Here is an 18,740-nt window from a genome sequence, read left to right on the forward strand (position 1 = left end):
GCAGAAAGATCAGACTTCATAAATGTGTTGGAGCTTTAAAGTAAACCAAAATTATGAGATAAACTTTGTAACATAAGTGCATGTTTTATCTACTTATATTTTATAATAAATTCACAGGAAATAAGATGTGATTTAGCAAATTTGAGAACAAAAAGCTTGAAGCCCAAAATAGAACCTCTTCTCTGCTTCGGTGTCTTCTGAAGACTCCCAAACTTAAATGAATGTTATATATTATATACTCATCTGCCTTCAGAGGAAAAGCCTCTCAGTTTGTATTTCAGGACCCAGGGTTTCATTGTCTAAAGAAATCATATTTAACTTTATTCATAGCAGATTTATGGTTGCTTTGATGCTTAAAGCCTTGCAAGGACTTTTACCAATGATCTTTGAAGTTCTGTGCAAAAATCCCTGAACTTATGTAGAAGAAAACCGAAAGCCCTAGTGTACCCATTTTAGACCTTAGATCTTTCAATTGTCACTTGCAGTGATGCTACATTGGAAATGGCCTGCTTTAAGTGTGAAGATTTGAAATATTCAGAAGAGAATCATCTCTCTGAACAACTTTTCTTCATTCAGTGAAAATTCTTCATCTTGGAACTTAGTCCAACTTTTGAAACTTAACGTGATGATACCCGCCCTGCTTTCTTTCCCTTTGATTACTCCTTTTCCCCAATCCATTTTGTACCAAACTTATATTTCAGTTTTTCTACTACATGTTTATCCTTCTTTTTGCCAATTTTGTAGATAGATAATAGATAAATAGCTAGCTAGCTAACAAGATACATAATCACAGATATAGCTTCGGGTCCAATTTCTTTGGTAGAATTTATTTGAAAGAACTTAAAATATTTTATTACTCTTTCTCAATTAAATCTATGCTTTTTAAAATTTAGAAATGAAATTACTATAAACCTTTCTACCCAGCTTCTTAGAATCTCATTTCTTCAATGAGCATTTCTGAGTGCTTACCATTCTGTGAATATTTAAGATGTCTTGCCAACTGTAATGATTGAAAAACTATTATAAATAAGAGTTTATTTTACAAAAAGAAGTCCAGAGATAGTCATGTATAGTTGTTTGAGTTCCAGATTCCTATCAACGGTCCAGCATCCTTCAGTTTTACACTTTGCCAACCTTAGTATGTTAGTTAGTATATGCTAGGCTGTGCTGATGTGACAAGTAAATTCTGACATCTGAGAATCTTAACACACAAAAAAACGTGGTCAGTAGGGATGGTGTAGTCAAGCAGGAAACAAGGTTCCTTACATCTTATCCTTAGCCAAGATCATCACAGAAGAGGAAAAGACAATGTGGGAAATCACATATGGAGGTTTTAGGACCTAGAGTAGAAGCATGGTACAACACTTGCACCCATGTACCTTTAGCCAGAACTCAATCACATGGCCTTCTTTCACATCTAACTGGTCACATTATTACTTTGAGCTGAAGGGAATCCAGAAAGTATTCTTCTAGTTAGGGCAAAAAGATATTTGGTAGGTAACTAGCATGTTTACCTCAGGGATATAATGTTGAACAATGTATAGTTTCAGCCTTCTATGTTCTTATATTACAGTGTGAGAGAAATGCTACATTGTGAGTGCTATAGCAGAGATTTCAATAAAATACTATAGGATTTCACAACACAGAGCAGCTAACTGTTTCTAAAGAATTTAAAGAGGGCATCAGAAAGAATATAACATTTTAGTTGGATATTAATGGAAGATTTGGAGTGTATTAGGTAAGAAATGTTGAGAGATGAAGCCAGCTGGACTTCCTGGGTTGAGTGGGGACTTGGACAACTTTTCTGTCTAGCTAGAGGATTGTAAATGCACCAATCAGCACTCTGTAAAAATGCACCAATCAGTGCTCTGTGTCTAGCTAAAGGATTGTAAATGCACCAACCAGCATTCCATAAAAACGCACCTATCAGTGCTGTGTCTAGCTAAAGGATTGCAAATGGACCAATCAGCACTCTGTAAAATGGACCAATCAGTGCTCTGTAAAATAGACCAATCAACAGGATGTGGGTGGGGCCAAATAAGGGAATAAAAGCTGGTCATCTGAGCCAGCAGCAGCAACCTGTTAGGGTCCCCTTCCACAGTGTGGGAAGTTTGTTCTTTCGCTCTTCACAATAAATCTAGGTGCTGCTAGATTTTGGTCCTTTGGGTCTGCACCACTTTTAAAAGCTGTAACACTCACCACGAAGGTCTGCCACTTCATTCTTGAAGTCAGCAAGACCACAAACCCACCGGAAGGAACAAACTCCAGACACGCCATCTTTAAGAGCTGTAATACTCACCACGAGGTCCCCAGCTTCATTCTTGTAGTCAGTGAGACCAAGAACCCACTGGAAGGAACCAATTCTGGACACAATGTGACTGGAAAGGCAGGACAACATCACATTATAATCAGACTTATGTTATTTGTTAATGAATTATCTTGGCATTGGAGTGTTACCAGAAAATTTTCAGCAAGCGGGGGTGATATAACTGGATTTGCCATTGAGTAAGGGTTGCAGTGGTTGGACTGTGTAACATTACAGCTTGAGAATGTCAAGATCCAGGAGACTCACATACTCTTTAACTAAAGGAAAAAGGTGCTGCAGGAAGAGGAAAAGAGGATTATGAGGCAGGGAAGCTGAGACCAGCCTTCCCTCTTAGACCTCTAATAATGAGAGCCCACTTAGTCCCCTGCAACCCCAAGATGTGTTCATCTAGTATCATATGAAACTGTTTGAGATAAGGCTGTTGATGCTCTGGGTTTTGATAATTAAAGCCTAAGAATAGTGTCTTATCCTACAAGTCAAAGTGAGTCTCCCTGAAACTTTCATTCATTGGTTTTATCTTTATTCTCAGTGGTTAGTCTTTTTGAAGGTCATGGTATTCTTTGGAAACATATAGTACACATGTATACAAAAACTCACATGCAATTTCATAGGCTTGAAGACTCTCTGGAGTCTTACCATAGATCCCCAAGTTAAGAACACTTGGCCTTTGGCAACTCTAATAAAGGCCTACTTATACTTTAATTTATAACCCTTCAAATATTTAAAAACAGCTTTCATTTTTTTTTCTTTTTCAAACACTGATAAAGCCCTTAGTATGTTCAAATGCCATGTTTGGCAGTTTATTACTAACTCATTTAATCCTCATGGCAACACTGTAAGATAGATACTATTTTTTTCCCTATTCCAAATGAGGAAACTGAAGTACAAAAGGGTGAAATAACTTGTCCAATTCACATAACTACTAAATGGAAGAACCAAGGTTTGAAAATAGACAATCTGGCCCCTGAGCCTATGCACTTAGAACTATACTTAATTGATATTTAACTTGTAAGAGAGAAGTTTAACTTCTTTGACTGTATTTATATTTCATAACCTCCAGGCCCCTCATTCTTCTCTAGACAATGTAGTTTGACAATGTTCCTTTAAAATGTGTTGTCAGTTCCAGACACCATAAATGTGCTGGTATAGCATCACACTGCATCAGCCTTTTTTTGATAGCCACAAAGGGGTCATTCATGCTGGGGGAAAAGGACAGGATGAAGGAAGAGGCCTGTGGGTCTTCTTCAGCTTCACACTGTTCTGGGTCCTCTGGGCAAGGGTTAGAAATAGCTTTTGGGATGGATATATCTGCAAGACTTTTGTTATGCAATATCCCAGGCAAAGTCATGCATGGATTGTTTTCCTCTCAGAATGAAACCTATCCCAGGCTCCAAGTAATCATCCCCAAGGGAATTAAATAGTCCTTAATTAAGAACAACACTAGTAAATCCTAGTCTGAACCACGAAACAACCACACTTGAGGAATCTACACCCCTTAATGAAGAAAGACTGTTAATCTATGCTGACACATTCAGCTTAATTTTATTTTATTGGAAAGATGTTATATGGGTTACTATCTCCTGGTTTACATAATCCTACAGTTCCTTGATGCAATATGAAGTGAGATTCACAGAAGTTTGAATTTACAATCCTATGCAGCTGGTGGAGCTGGGACTCAAATTCAAGACCACAGAACACTGCACTAGTAGATACGTACTTGGAAAGTTGGAGTTTGGTGGGGAGTTCCTGGGATGTGATCCATCAAATTGTCTGAAGTGAGGTGTTTGGGAATTTGTACTACAAGTGAATCTAAACTTTAACTAATTTGACTTAAAGGTTCTGTGACCTCTCTTAAGTAGGAGACTCCCTTGCTCTTAAGTGGGAGACTCCCTTGCTCCGGTGTACTTTCCCTCCATCTTTGTCTGTTGCTAATAATTTAGCCAGCGACAAGGTATGCTTAAAGATCAACTTTTTTCCTGCTACAAACATGACTTCAGTCCAAGTATTTAAGCACCTGAACTCAAGTGAGGATAATAAATGTCACAGGAATATTTATAGCTTGGTATATGGAGAGTTTCCAGGTCCCTGTTCTGCAATAACACAGATCCATCTGCTAAGGGTATTAGAATTGTGTGTTGTTGCTTTTTTTTTCACTCAAGTTGATAGATTCTGAAAATAGAAAATGGCAATATACAAAGACTTTAACCTTTTTTTACTCAAATAATTATTAAATTAAGAGTTAATTACCAAGGGCAAAGTTTTTCCGCAATTCCTGGCTATTGGAAGCAAGCCCAGAAGAAACCTTAGCTCAGTCTTATATAAGCCCCTGTCATCATTATGCTGACAGATCTACCTGAGGATTTATTGTAGGATTGTCAGACCTTGGGGGTCTGAGGTTAGTCGACTCCCCAATCTGTCGTTGGGGTTATGATTGTTTTTATTGCTGTGCTATAAACATAGTTACCACTGATACTATTGTCAGCTAATGTATTCTTGTTCAAAGATCTGAGGAAGAATCTTTACCCACAATGACAGTTTATATGTATTTGTACCAGGAGGTTATTTAACTCTTCTTCTATGCTAAGCAAGGGCAAGAAGGACCTCTCTCGTTCTGTTCCATCTTTGTATCCTAACCTAGAGAATTTCTATAGAGCTGACTGATGGTCAGTTAGCTATTAAATAGAAAATTTTATGCACTGTTGAGATTAACACTAGAGTACAAGTCTAGACAACATAATAAAGTGGAATAACAATGTGTGTCTTCTGTGACTAATGAACATACATTCTCTGCTTCACAAAAGAATAAAGGACAATAATATGCGAGGCAGTGTGCCTCATGTTAATCATGGGCATAGTCAGAAACAATGTGTAAATTAAATTGTGTACAACATAGTTCCCCTTACAGTGCAATTTCAAGAATATCTTATTTCTAGATTACCAACTGACATTGACTTCTCTTTTTAATTTAAATTTAGTTTTAGTTTTACAAAGATCTCAATTACCGAGCGTTAATCATGCTCAGATGGTGACATATCATCATCATTGGTCTGCACAAGGAACCCCTCTTCTTTATTTATTAACTTATTCCATTTTCATTCCTATCCTGCAGTCCCATTCTCACTTTTACCCTCATATGCCTGATTTTAAACCTTTTATTTCTACATAACCTTGAAGAATGGGAATGATTGTGTACATGACATTTAATTTGCAGTACTGATATTGTGCCATAGATATCAGCTTTCTTACTTTTTTCACCAGAAATATGCTTTGAAGGTACAATCTTATAACTATGCACATATCTAGTTTGTGGCTTCTGATGTCTGCCAAGTACTCAATTGTATGTATCCACCTTGTGTTAATACTCCTCCAGGGCTAGATCCCAGACTGTTATCATCATCTTTCTGCCACCACAAACAATGCCATGATAAACAGTGCTTCTATTTGTCCTCTATCCAATTAAGAAAGACTTTAAACTAATATTCAAGTGCATTGATAAAGTCGCTAAGAAAACATATAAAATCTTATTGAAAATTAAGTCATATGACTTTTAATATGCAAATAATTATCCTTAATGTGTTTGTGGCATGCATTTTGTGTTTGGACATATATACATTTTACTTCTATAAAGACAAAACATCTATGTGAAACAGATTGGGACTTTTTATTTTAGCCCAGTGGGCTTAATGCTTTGCTCCTTTTCATTTAAAATGTCTCAAGTAATCAACTTTCTTCTTTGAGATTTTGTATCTCAGGCCAATATATATGATTGCTTGGAAGTCCTAACATTTGGCTTACATTTTCTTTTTCTTGAATTGATCTCAAAAGAGTGATCTCTCCAGGCCGAATGTCTCCCTAAAGAAATTAAGCAGTATATAAAGTTAGCTAAAATGGCAAATTCACAACAAGAACTCTAACTATTTGGGTTCAGGAATAGATAATAGTAGGTGAAGGTAAAACAGCTGTGCAGATGTCCTCATGTCTACAAACTAGGGCTAAAAATTGTTATAGGTCCTTAGGAAAAAGTAATGTTGATTCTATTCGGATTTTTTTTTCTGCTAAAGGTAAAATAAAGCCTAGGAGTAGACTGATAAAATAGCCATGTGTTGGAGAAATGCAATACTTAAATTAGCCAATGTTTACTGACTATTTATTATAGTTGAGACGCTGTAATAAGCAATGGGATAGAAGAAAATAGTATGCAAAAATTTTTAAAGTTATAATTGCAAGATTACAGTACATTTGGAGTTACATGATGTTAACTAATGGGAGAAAATACAGTTGCAGAAATCCATCAATTTGATTCAATATATATTAATTTTCAGTCAAGTACTAGGTGCTTGTATTAGGTCCTCATCAATCAAACACAAATGATTTCAATACTAACCTTCACAATCTTCAAGAGATAGAAAAACAAAAAAGTACATGCGATTAAATATTATGGAAGCTATGATGTAAGGAACACAGATGGAGAACCAAAGTCAGTGCTACCTTCTAGAAAGGTAATGTGAAACTTCATGTAGAAGATGACATGCAAACTGAGTCCTGAACTTTTTGAGGGTTCAGAAGGAAAGAATTTCTGTAAAGGGAGAAAGAGGTCCTGAAGTGAAAGGCAGTCTGATAATTAGCGAAGCAATAACTAATACAGTAGAACCATCTGTGTTCAAATTCTGACTCTGTCATTTACTAGCCTATTATGGCTCAGTTTCCTCATCTGTAAAATGGGTAAAATAGGAGTTCCTTCCCCATGGAGTTAATTTAGGATTCACAGGAGATAGCACATGTAAAATGATAGATACCATGCCTGGAATATACTATAAGTGCTCAATAAATATTAGTATACTTACAATAATGACAAATAATGTGTTAGAGTTGGTGAGGGGGTAAAGGGAAGGGAAAAGGAGTGAAAAATAAGTCTGAAAAAATAGACAGAAACCAGATCATGCAGGACCTGATACGCATACTTTGGACTTTAACATTTCTTGGTTAGGCAGTTGGAAGTTGGGAAGAGTTTTACACAAGGAATAAAAGGAAGACACTTAATAAGATTTGCTTTTTTTAAAAAAAGAATAATCAAGCATTAGCAAGGATGACGGATTGGAAGAGACAGGGCAATGAATTAGATGACTACTGCGGTAATCCAGGCTAACAATGAGTTAAAGCATAAAAGTAAAAATAAATAGAAATATGAAGGATGATTCTGAGACATATACCATATTTATTTGATTTCATGTGGAAAGTAAGGGAAAATAAGGACTCTTGAATGATTCCCGTTTCTATTAATAATTTTATACATATCTTTTTTTACATAACTTATAAACAGATGACATAAACTTACAGTATCCATAAATACAGAACAGTACTCAGTATATTTTCTCTGTCATTATTTTCTTAATAACATTTTCTTTAGTTTGCTTTATTGAAAGAATATGGCATACAATATATATACAAAATTTGTATTAATTATGTTATCAGTAAGGCTACTAGTAAAGTTTTGGGGGAGTTAAAAGTTATGCATGAATTTTCTACTGCAAGGGAGGTTGACACCACTAACTCCCATGTTGTTCAAGAATCAACTCTACTAAGTTTTTCCCATTTTAGTACTTCTTTGTATTCTTTTGTGATTTCTTTTCTCTATTCAACATTATATTTGTGAGTTTTATCCATGTTAAAATGAGCCATATGTGCTTTATCTTAATTTTTCTTTTCCAGTCTTGCCAGAGATGCATTTTCTTTATTGGTTTTCTCAAAGAAACATTTACCATTATTAATTAATATGTCTTCATTAATTAATATGTCTTCATCTGTCTCCATATGTCTTAATTATTTGTTTTCATCATTATTTACATTTTACTCCTTCTTTGTATTTGCTCTGCTGTTCCTTGTCTAACTTATTTGTTTTCTCGATGTTTTGTTGTTGCTCAGAGAGGCAGTGGATGTTTCTCCTTTTATTTATTTCTCTTACTGCTTGATCAATTTTTTGCTTATGTTGTTATATTTACCCAGTGATATAGTTTGGAAGTGTCCCCACCCAAATCTCATCCTGAATTTCCACATGTTGTGGGAGGGACCCAGCGGGAGGTAATTTAATCATGGGGGCAGGTCTTTCCTGTGCTGTTCTCATGATAGTGAGTAAGTCTCATGAGATCTGATGGTTTTCAGAAAAGGAGTTCCCCTGCACAAGCTCTCTTTTGGCCTGCTGCCATCCATGTAAGACATGACTTGTTCCTCCTTGCTTTCCGCCATGATTGTGAGGCTTCCCCAGCCATGTGGAACTGTAAGGCAATTAAACCTTTTTTTTTTTTTTTGGTAAATTGTCCAGTCTCGGGTATGTCTTTATCAGCAGCTTGGAAATGGACTAATATAGCCAATTTGAAATGGTTATATCTTCCATTAATTTTTTTGAACGGACCTTTTAAACGTGAACTTTTAGCATTTTGAAGTCACTCTCTTTATGTGTAATAATATTTTTGCCTTAAAATCTGTTTTGTTTGATATTATAATAATATAGCTATGCCAGATTTTTAAAATTAGTATTTATCCTATAGTTTGTTAATCATATTTTTACTCTCAACATTTTTTCTCTATATACTTTAGTGAGTCTGCTTTAAAAAAGCATATAGATGAATTTTGTTATTTTTGTTTTAACTGAAGATTTTAGCAATTACCATGTATTTTGACATATGTAACTTTATTTTATCAACTCATTCTGTGATCTTTATTTATTTTTTAATGTTTTATGCTTTACTCTTCCATTCATGGTTTTCTTTTTTCAGCTGAGACTTTTTAAAATTCTATTCTCCTCCTGGTTTTTTTTTTGTTTTTTTTTTTTTTGGAAACTGTTTACTTTTTCTATTATATTAGAGGTTATCCTTGAAATCTGAACATACAGACTAAACTTATCAGAGTAAAAAATGCATCAGTATACTTACCTCCTCCCCAAGCGACATAAATGCCATAGTACATTCACTGGAAAACAGTATTTTAGTCCTATCTTGTGTTTTAGCCTTCATATTGTCATTTTCATTTTTTTGTTTTTTAAGTATTTGTTATTTACTTGTATTTATGCATGTTTAGCATTTTTTTTTCTTCAGTTTCTTGTTATATCTCAGACATTACTCTTGTGATCATCTTCCTTCCTCATGAATAACAACCTTTCAAAGTTCCTTTAGTGGTAAGTGCTCTCACTTATTTGTTATTTGAAAAATGCCCTTATTGTTTGCTCTTCTTAAAAGATAGTTTTCTGGGAATATTTTTCCAGGCCAGTAGTTATTTCCCCTTTCTAGATATTGTTCCATAGTCCCTTAAATTCCACTGTTCCTCTTGGGAAGTCAGTCTTAGGCCTAGTTGTCATTTCCTTATAAGAAACCTGTTTTCTTATCTGGTACTTTCAGATCATCTGGTTGTCTTGTGCTCTGCTGCATCACTGTGATATGTCTAGGAATTAAAGTTCTGATAAATCCTTTTTGTAATATGTTGTGCTTTTTCCAACTAAAGAACCATAACTGCCATTAATCCTGAAAAAATAAAGATTCCAGTCCACAAATAGAGTATATCCATCCATTAAGTTTCCTTTGATGCCCCTCAAAATATTTTTATAGTTTTCAATATTCTTTCACATGTTTTATTAAATATAGTGCTTGTTTAAATTTTTGATATTACTATCATTTTCCAACTACTTTTTGCTAGTATTATACATGGAAATATAAATTGAGTTTTAAATATTGCTCTTAGATCCAGCAACCTTGTCAAACTCATTTATTCTAATAATTTACATACAGATTCCTCTGGATTTTCTAAGTACAGAAGCATATCATCTACAAAAAACAGTGTGATTTATTCTTTTAAAATGTAGGTGCATACAGAAACCCATGTGCCATCAGCAAATTACTAGAATCTCTTCTTCCTCTGCACAGTAGGGTATGAATAATACTTTCTTTATGCAGGGATATCCAATCTTTTGGCTTCCCTGAGTAATATTGGAAGAATAACAATTGTCTTGGGCCATGCATAAAACACACTAACACTAACGATAGCTATGAGCTAAAAAAAAAAACCTGCTAACAAAATCATAATGTTTTAAGAAAGTTTATGATTTTGTGGTTGGCCACATTCAAAGCCGTCCTGGGCCACATGTGATCCATAGGCCACAGGTTGGACAAGCTTGCTCTATAGGTTCAAATAGTCTGATCTCTTTCATGAATCACAGATTAGTAAGAATGATCACTACTTATTTTTCAGATTGCTGATTTTTCTTCACAAGTATTTAGTTCAATAACTCATTGAATTTTGCTAAGAATTTCTAAAATTTCTTCTTAAAAAATAGTTTTCTATTTTTTAAGATAGACACATAGATAAGACAGGGTTCATACCGTGTACATTTTAACCTCAAATGGATTTGTCCTGAAACTCATTAGCAGAGATTTTTATATAAAATATTCCTCTCACATGTAACCATAAAGTCGCTATTGGCAATAGTAACATGCGAATACACATTGATCCCTGTAAACCACACAGCAATTGATCATTTCTTATACTCTACATGCTTGTGTACCAGGTTGATTACTGAGAAAGGAGATAAAGGAATGAGGTGAGGGACATTCTTTGAAAATAAACCATTATCTTGTTGAATTTAGGCCTATGTAAAACTTTATAAATTCAATTTTCCTAGTTTTGTTTAGGTAAGGCTTAAATTTGATAAAATTTTCTAATTTGAGTCAGATTCTAGTAAAGAACTTTTTAAGCTAGGGAAAAGGCGGAGAAATGGGATTAAACCCAGATTAGAGGATACATGGATTTAAATGGTGATAGTTCCTTTAGGCAAGACACCACACATGTCTATGTGTTGGGAAAACATCAACATTCTTACTTCAGGACCTTTGCATGAAGTTTTACCTCTGCTTGAACAGTGTTTATTCTCCGCTCTCCATCTGAACAATTTCACTTATTGCTCAAGTCTCAAATTTGCTTCCTTAAGCCCTTTATAACCAATGTGTCCCAATTTAAATTCACCTTCCCCATGTCATCCTATTATATTTGAGGATTTTTATTAGAAATTTTCATTCCATATGTGTGTGTGTTTACAAGTGGTTTTCAAACTTCACTGTGCTTAAAAACCACTTGGGAAGCTCATTAAAAAGTAGATTTTTGCACCTAACTTCAGATATTTCTACTGAGTAAATCTAATTGGGAATCGAAAAATACGCATTTTTAGCTAGACTCCCCAAGTAATCCTAATGTAGATGACCATAGGAACACACTTTGAGATGTCCTCCATGAGGACAACAACTATGTTTGTTTATTTCTGCATCTCCAGCATCTAACAGAGTGCTCAATGATCATTAGTTGTACTGGAAACATTAGGACCAAAAACACTCAACAAACTGGCAAGTGAGCCAATAGGGTAATGCTGCTTTAGGATTGGGGCTGCCTTCAGACCCAGGGAAACCATCAATTTTTAAATGTTGGGTAGAAGAAGTTTTAAAAGGAGATATGAAAGTATTTGGGGAAAAAGGGGGAAAAGCTCATTTTTTCAGCCTTGGCCAGGAGTCAAAGTTGATGAGCTGTCAGCAGCCACTCTCTATCCTGATGAGTCAAAGACTGTATACATAACTCCCCCAGGGTATCCAGTTCAGAATTTCAGCTGGATAAGGGCATTATCTTCCTTTCATCGCGGGGCTGCTTTCAACACATCAGGAAACACTGTGTCACTCCTTGACAGAGGCTGGCAATTTAAACTAGGGAGATAATCTGAAGCCTTTAAAATTGGCTGATATTTTCATTTGCAATTCCTCATGGCAGCACTCTGCAGCCCCCACTTTTTCTGTTTTGTACCCTGCAGTGAGGCTTGGCAGCTAGATCTATATTTTAGGGCAGAGTTGATGGTGAAGTGCTACAAGGGAACTGTAATGCCAGCTTTTCTGGAATCCGATATCGGCATTTTGGGACAACGATACATAAGGAAATAGTATTATGGGGACTTAAAAACAAAAAAAATGGACCAGAGGGACGTGAGACCTAAGGCCTGCAATTAACCTCTGGAGCTGTAGAAAAGCAATTGCGGACCTTGTTTGCTGTTTTAGAGTATAGAAAAATTATTTAGGGTCTGTCTATTTACCTTTGTCTTTCAAGCATAAGTTAAAGTTTAATATGGTGACTCTAAGGGAAGGTCAAAATCTCAACAAAATCCAGAACTAAGGAAATCAGTTATTGAGAGAAAATTATCTCAATAAGAAATGGTAAGAATGGATCTGGAAAGAAAACCAATTATTGCATGGCAGCCAACTTAGCTGTTTGAATTCTGTCTGTACCTTCAGGGAAACAAATTTTGCTAACGTCTGCTTACCTGTCATTCTGTCTTTCTATAAACTTCTGTCTTTAGATGTTCCTTTTTACATAGTTGGCATATAGACAATCTCTGATGAGGCAAAATTTTCTCTAATGGGTTCTTCTTGGGTAAGATCTCTGGCCTCTTTCATTCTTTCATCTTCTTTGAACAGTAAATCCCTTCACTCTTTAGATAGCTCTTGAAATCAGATTGACATAAACAGTAATATTTGCCAAGAAGCATGGCAGCCCTGTTTAGAAAAATCCACAGTGCCTGGAAAATACTTGGCTGCAAAGTTTCATGGTGAGAAATGTGGCACCAAAGATCAGAGGGAATACACTTCCCTCTGGCTGTTAGTTTGCACTCAAGTGCTATGCTGGGAGTGACCAGAGGCCAAAACTAAAGCAAAGCCTCCTTAATCTGTGCATCTACTAACGTATTTCCCATCTGGCAAGAAGATTGTCCTCTTCTGTTTTCAGTTACTCCCCGTTAAAATCTCAAACAGCATTTTTATTTCTGCGGTTCCAGATTCTAATCGGACTCCTGCAAATCTCTAAAAGGCTGTGCGTCTCCTGTTGCTGGCATGTTTTCTTGACTTTGAATTACATGAGTTATGGCCATGCTGACATTTCTCCTCTAATCTGACTCTAATCATAATAAGTATAAATTTCAGATGGCGTTGTTCCCCTACCCTCTTTATTCCAATATGACACTCTTAATTATGAAAGGAGGAGAGCTACTGAAGACTCTTAAGTCCCTGCACAAACATATTTCATCAGAGTCTTTAAGACTTGGTAATTTGCATTTTGTGCAAACATGGAATTTCACTTCCAGCTATGGCAGAATAATTATTAATGGTATCAGACTATTTGTCCACTATAAATAGCTATAAAAATGGGCAAAACACATGAAACAAAGTTTAAGTACTGGAAAACGTACAGTGCAGGATTGTGATTTTGAAAGAAAGGAAATAACTGTGGCAAGAGTACCAAATCACACCAGCTTTGTGTCCACAAACATTTGCCACATGATGTCCCTGGAAAAGAGCTCCCAAGTTGAGCAAATAGATATTTTTGAAGTTAGGAAACAGAGATAAGAATTCAGTGCTGCTGACACAGATGAAATGTGCAAAGCAGAATTTTTGAGAGGAGGATGCCTCTCCGGATATTCAAATGGAAATTTTAAAACTGAAAAACATTATTTTTAAATTTTTAAAATTCACTGGATGGGCTTAAAAGCAAAATGAAGCTAGGGAGCCAGTGAATTAAAGATAGACTAGAAGAATTATAAATTTTAAAGAGAGCAAAAAGAATTGAAAGAAGATGAATAGTATTTCAACAATATGTGGGGCAATATACATGTAACTAGAGTCCAGGAATAAAATGAAAAAGTGAATAGCATAGAAAAAAAATTAAAATAATGTTGAAGGTGTTCTCAGTTTGATGGAAGATATAAATTTACAAATTCAAGAATCTCAGAAACCGCAAGCAGGCTAAGTGCAAAGAAAACTAGGTCTAAGAATGTCAAGCTAATGAAATTAAAGATAAAGACAGAGAAAAATGACTCACTACATAAAGAGGGAAATGACACAAATGATAGCTGACTCTTCATCAAAAACTATGCAAGATAATACAATACGTCTTTAAAATGCTGGGGGAAAATCTTCAGCCAAAAATTTTATAACCACTACAAATACTGAATAAAAGTAAAATAAAGACACTTTTAGATAAAAGACAATTGACATCATTCATTGCCAGTAGAACTGCAATATGAGAAATGCTAGGGAAGTTTTTCAGGCTGAAAGAAAACAACATAGATAAAAATTTGTATCTTCAGAACAGAAATAAAAGATCAGATATGGGAAATACCTGGATAGATGTAAACTTTTTGGTTTAATTATCTTTAAAATATGTAGTTTAAAACAAAAATGACACCATTTCCTGTAGAATGTATAACCTGTTTAGATGTAAAACATAACTCTGGCATTAGGGACGTAGGGAGGAGTAAATGGAGTCATAGTGTTGCAAGGTTTTCACATTTAATGTAAAGTGGTCCAACATTAACGCAAATAAATAATTAAAAGTTAAAAATGTATACTGAAATTCTTAGCATGAGCAATAAAAAATTAGTATAAACAGTGTAGCTAAAAAGGCAATAGACAAAGTAAAATGAAATTCTGAAAACTATCCAAATAAGTCAAAAGTTAAGTAGAAAAAATATTTTAAAAGAATTATAAAAGGAGAAGCTGAAGAATAATCAAATAATAAAATAGTAGAACTAAGTAGAGCCATATCAACAATAAAAGGCAGAGATTGCCATAATAGATAATCAGGACCCAATTATATACTATCTACAAAAGATGCACTATAAATATACAAAAAACTATACTGATAAGATGAAAATAAACAGATGAATCTAGTACTTCCATTTAAGCTCTGGCATGTAAAGAACTTGGAAGTTATCAATCCCATCCTTAGAAAAAGACAACTCGAAAAACTAAGAATCAACAGCTCCTCTTGTGCCCATCAAAGAAATAAGCTTGCAAGGCAAACTGTCACCTCAATATCTGGAGAGACAGGCAAATCCATAGAGACATAGCCAAGATCTGGTTACCTAGAGCAGAATCTAATGAAGACAAAACTGGTAAAAACAAATAATAATTATGACAAATTGATGGAGGCCAAAAGTGGGCTAGCCTGAGAGTGCCAGTCCCCTGGGAACTACATATTTCACAAGCTTTATCTTGAGGAAGCGCACACCATTCTCTCAATGAAGATTCAAGAAAGCTTAGCTCCTGGTTCTAGCAGGTGAAGGGGAAAAGTAATCATTGTGAAATATATCCAGAGCATACTTCCTAACAAAGTTCTACTCTCCTTTCCAGGGAAAAGATTTCACCACAGCCATATTCCAATTAGGAGAAAGACATCCCTCCCACTGCAATCACTTCTAGACTTCTTGTCTGACCTAACAAAAACAACATAGTCAACAGAGGTCAGGGCTTCAAGGACATGAATTAGAATACTTTAGACAGGGAATGGAATATAACGTGAGTGAAGGGGTGGGCAAAAAAAGATATACCATAAGATAAACACATGTGAAGTTCACAGCTCCAAGAGAGGCCCATTAAAACTGAGATTTAGCCAGACACAGTGGTGCATGCCTGTGGTCCCCCAGCTACTCGGCATGCTTAGGTGGAAGAATGGCTTGAGCCTAGGAATTCACGGTGAGCCTAGGCAACATAGCAAGATGCTGTCTCACAAAGAAAAAAAAGAAAAGAAAAGAAAAAAAACCCTGAGATTTAATGAGAAGATTATAAAACAGTCCTCCTCCTCCACACCTTACCACCACACCAACGGTATTGTAACAGTGAATTACAGGTGAAAGAGCTACAGGACAGATTCTGAGGAGAAATACTCAGGGAAGCTCAAAGTCAAGAGGCGAAACAAATATAGTATAAGGACACTAGAGGAATTAGAAGCTTCTAGCACCTACAGCTATAGCAAATGTTAACTACAGCCCAGCTCCTAGTCAGATTACCATAAATCCTCACACTGAAGGCTGATTTAATTTAGTTGTTATTAGCCAATACATGTCCAACTTTCAACTAAAAATTTACAAGACATGCCAGAATGCAAGAACAAACACAGTGTGAAGAGACAAAGCAATCATCAGAACCAGACACAGCTATGACACCAATGTTGGAATTATCAGGGAGTTAATATAATTAAAATAATAAGGGCTTTGCTAGAAAAAGTAGGCAATATGCGATAACAGATAGGTAATGTTAGCAGAGAGATGAAAACTCCAAGCAAGTAAATGGATGGGAAGAGACAGACCATGCAAATGCACATAGTAAGCATAAGAAGGCTGAGTCGGTATATTAATATCAGACAAAAATAGACATCAAGACAAACAGTGGTACCAGAGACAAAAAGAAATATTTCATAATGATCAAAGGGTGAATTCAAGCACATAGCAATCATAAATGTATACACAGTTTATAACGGGTTTTCAGAATATATGAAAAATTTGACAGAATTGAAAGGAAAAATAGTCAATTTCATAAGCATAATTAATAATATTAACACTTCTCTCCCAACAATATATAGATTGAGACAATTAATAAACATATTGATGATCCCAATGACACTACTAATTATCTTAACCTAACTGATATTTATAAAAGACTACTCTCAACAACTATGGAATATAAATGTTGAATTGCATGTAGCATATATATCAAGATAGATTATATACTTTGATCTAAAATATGTCTCAATAAGTTTGAAAGGATTGAAATAATACAGAATATATTCTCTAACCACAATGGAATTGAATTAGAAAGTAATTAGCAATAAGATCTCTAGTAAAATACAAAATATTTGGGAACTGATATCAATTCTATTGAAACTATTCAAAGAATTCAAACAGGGACTCCTCCCTCATTTATTTTATTAAACCAGCATCATCCTGATATGATACAAAAACCTGGCAAAGACACAATGGAAAAAGAAAACTACAGATGAACATAAACACAAAAATCCTCAACAAAATACTAGCAAACCAATTCCAGCAGGACATTAATTCACAATTATCAAGTAGGCTTCATTCTTGGGATGCCAGGTTGGTTCAGCATACACAAATCAATAAATGTGATTTACCACATAAACAGAATTAAAAACAAAAATCATATGATCATGTCAAGAGACATGAGAAAAGTCTTTCATAAAATCCAAAATCCCTTCATGATAAAAACCATTAACAAACTAGGCATCTAAGAAACATATGTCAAAATAATAAGAGCCATCTATGACAAACCCACAGCCTACATCATACTGAATAGGCAAAGCTGGAAGCATTCCCTTTGAGAACTAGAATAAAACAAGGATGCCCGCTCTCACCTCCTTTTCAAGTTAGTGCTGGAAGTCCTAGCCAGAGCAATCAGGCAAGAGAAAGAAATGAAGGGCATCCAAATTGAAAATGAGGTCAAACATCTATCTTCACTGAAGATATGATTCTATACCTAGAAAGCCCTAAAGACTCCTCCAGAAGGCTCCTGGAACTAATAAACAACTTCAGCAAAGTTTCAAAATCGGTGTATAAAAATTAGTAGCATTTCTATACAGTGATAATGTTCAAACTGAGAGCCAAATCAAGAATGCAATCCTATTTACAATAGCCACAAAAAATAAAATACCTAAGAATACATCTAACCAAGGAAGCAAAAAATCTCTACAAGGAAAACTATAAAACACTGCTGAAAGAAATCATAGTTGACACAAATTGAAAACCATTTTATGCTCATGGATTGGAAGAATCAATATTATTAAAATGGCCATACTTTCCAAAGCAATTTATAGCTTCAACACTATTCCTATCAAACTACCAAAGTTATGTTTCACAGAATTAGGAAAATACTCTTCTAAAAATTCATATAGAACCAAAAGAGAGCCCAAATAGCCAAAGCAATACTAACAAAGCAAAAAGAACAAAGCCAGAGGTATCACATTACCCAACTTCAAACTATACCAAAAAACTACAGTAACCGAACCAGCATGTTACTGGTACCAAACCAGACACATAAACCCATGGAACAGAATAGAGAACCCAGAAATAAAGCTACACACCTGCAGCCACCTGAGCTTCAACAAAGTTGACAAAAATAAGCAATAGGGAAAGGAACCCCTATTCAATAAATGGTGCTGGGACAACTGGCTAGCCATATGCAGAAAATTGAAACTGGACTTCTGTCTTTCACCATATACAAAAATTAACTTTAGCTAGATTGAAAGCTTTAATAAGTCCTCTAACTGTAAGAATACTAGAAGAAAACATGGGAAATACCATTCTGGACATTGGGAAGAAAATATTTGCAAACTATGCATCGAACAAAGCCCTAACATCAGGAAGTTATAAGAACTTAAAGAACTCAACTAGCAAAAACAAATCACACTACTGAAAAATGGGCAAAATATGTAAAGATACTGGTCAAAAGAAGACATACAAGTGGCCAATGAACATATGAAAAAATGCTTAACATTACTAATAATCAGATAAATGCAAATTAAAACCATAATGAGATACTGTCTC

The 18,740-nt window shown here is 35.1% G+C and overlaps 1 long non-coding RNA gene across 3 annotated transcripts in view; it reads right to left on the reverse strand.

Moving 5' to 3' along the window:
- The window catches only part of LOC103888107, an 87,806-nt gene that overhangs the window by 17,418 nt on the left and 51,648 nt on the right, over positions 1-18,740 (reverse strand). For all 3 annotated transcript variants that reach the window (XR_004177014.1, XR_004177012.1, XR_004177013.1), the window contains exons 2-3: positions 6,122-6,178; positions 2,300-2,378 (exon numbers count right to left, since the gene is read on the reverse strand). This is a non-coding gene — a long non-coding RNA (uncharacterized LOC103888107). The remainder of the gene's footprint in view (positions 1-2,299; positions 2,379-6,121; positions 6,179-18,740) is intronic.

Source organism: Papio anubis, chromosome 1, assembly GCF_008728515.1.
Source record: "Papio anubis isolate 15944 chromosome 1, Panubis1.0, whole genome shotgun sequence".
NCBI classification, from domain to species: domain Eukaryota; kingdom Metazoa; phylum Chordata; class Mammalia; order Primates; family Cercopithecidae; genus Papio; species Papio anubis.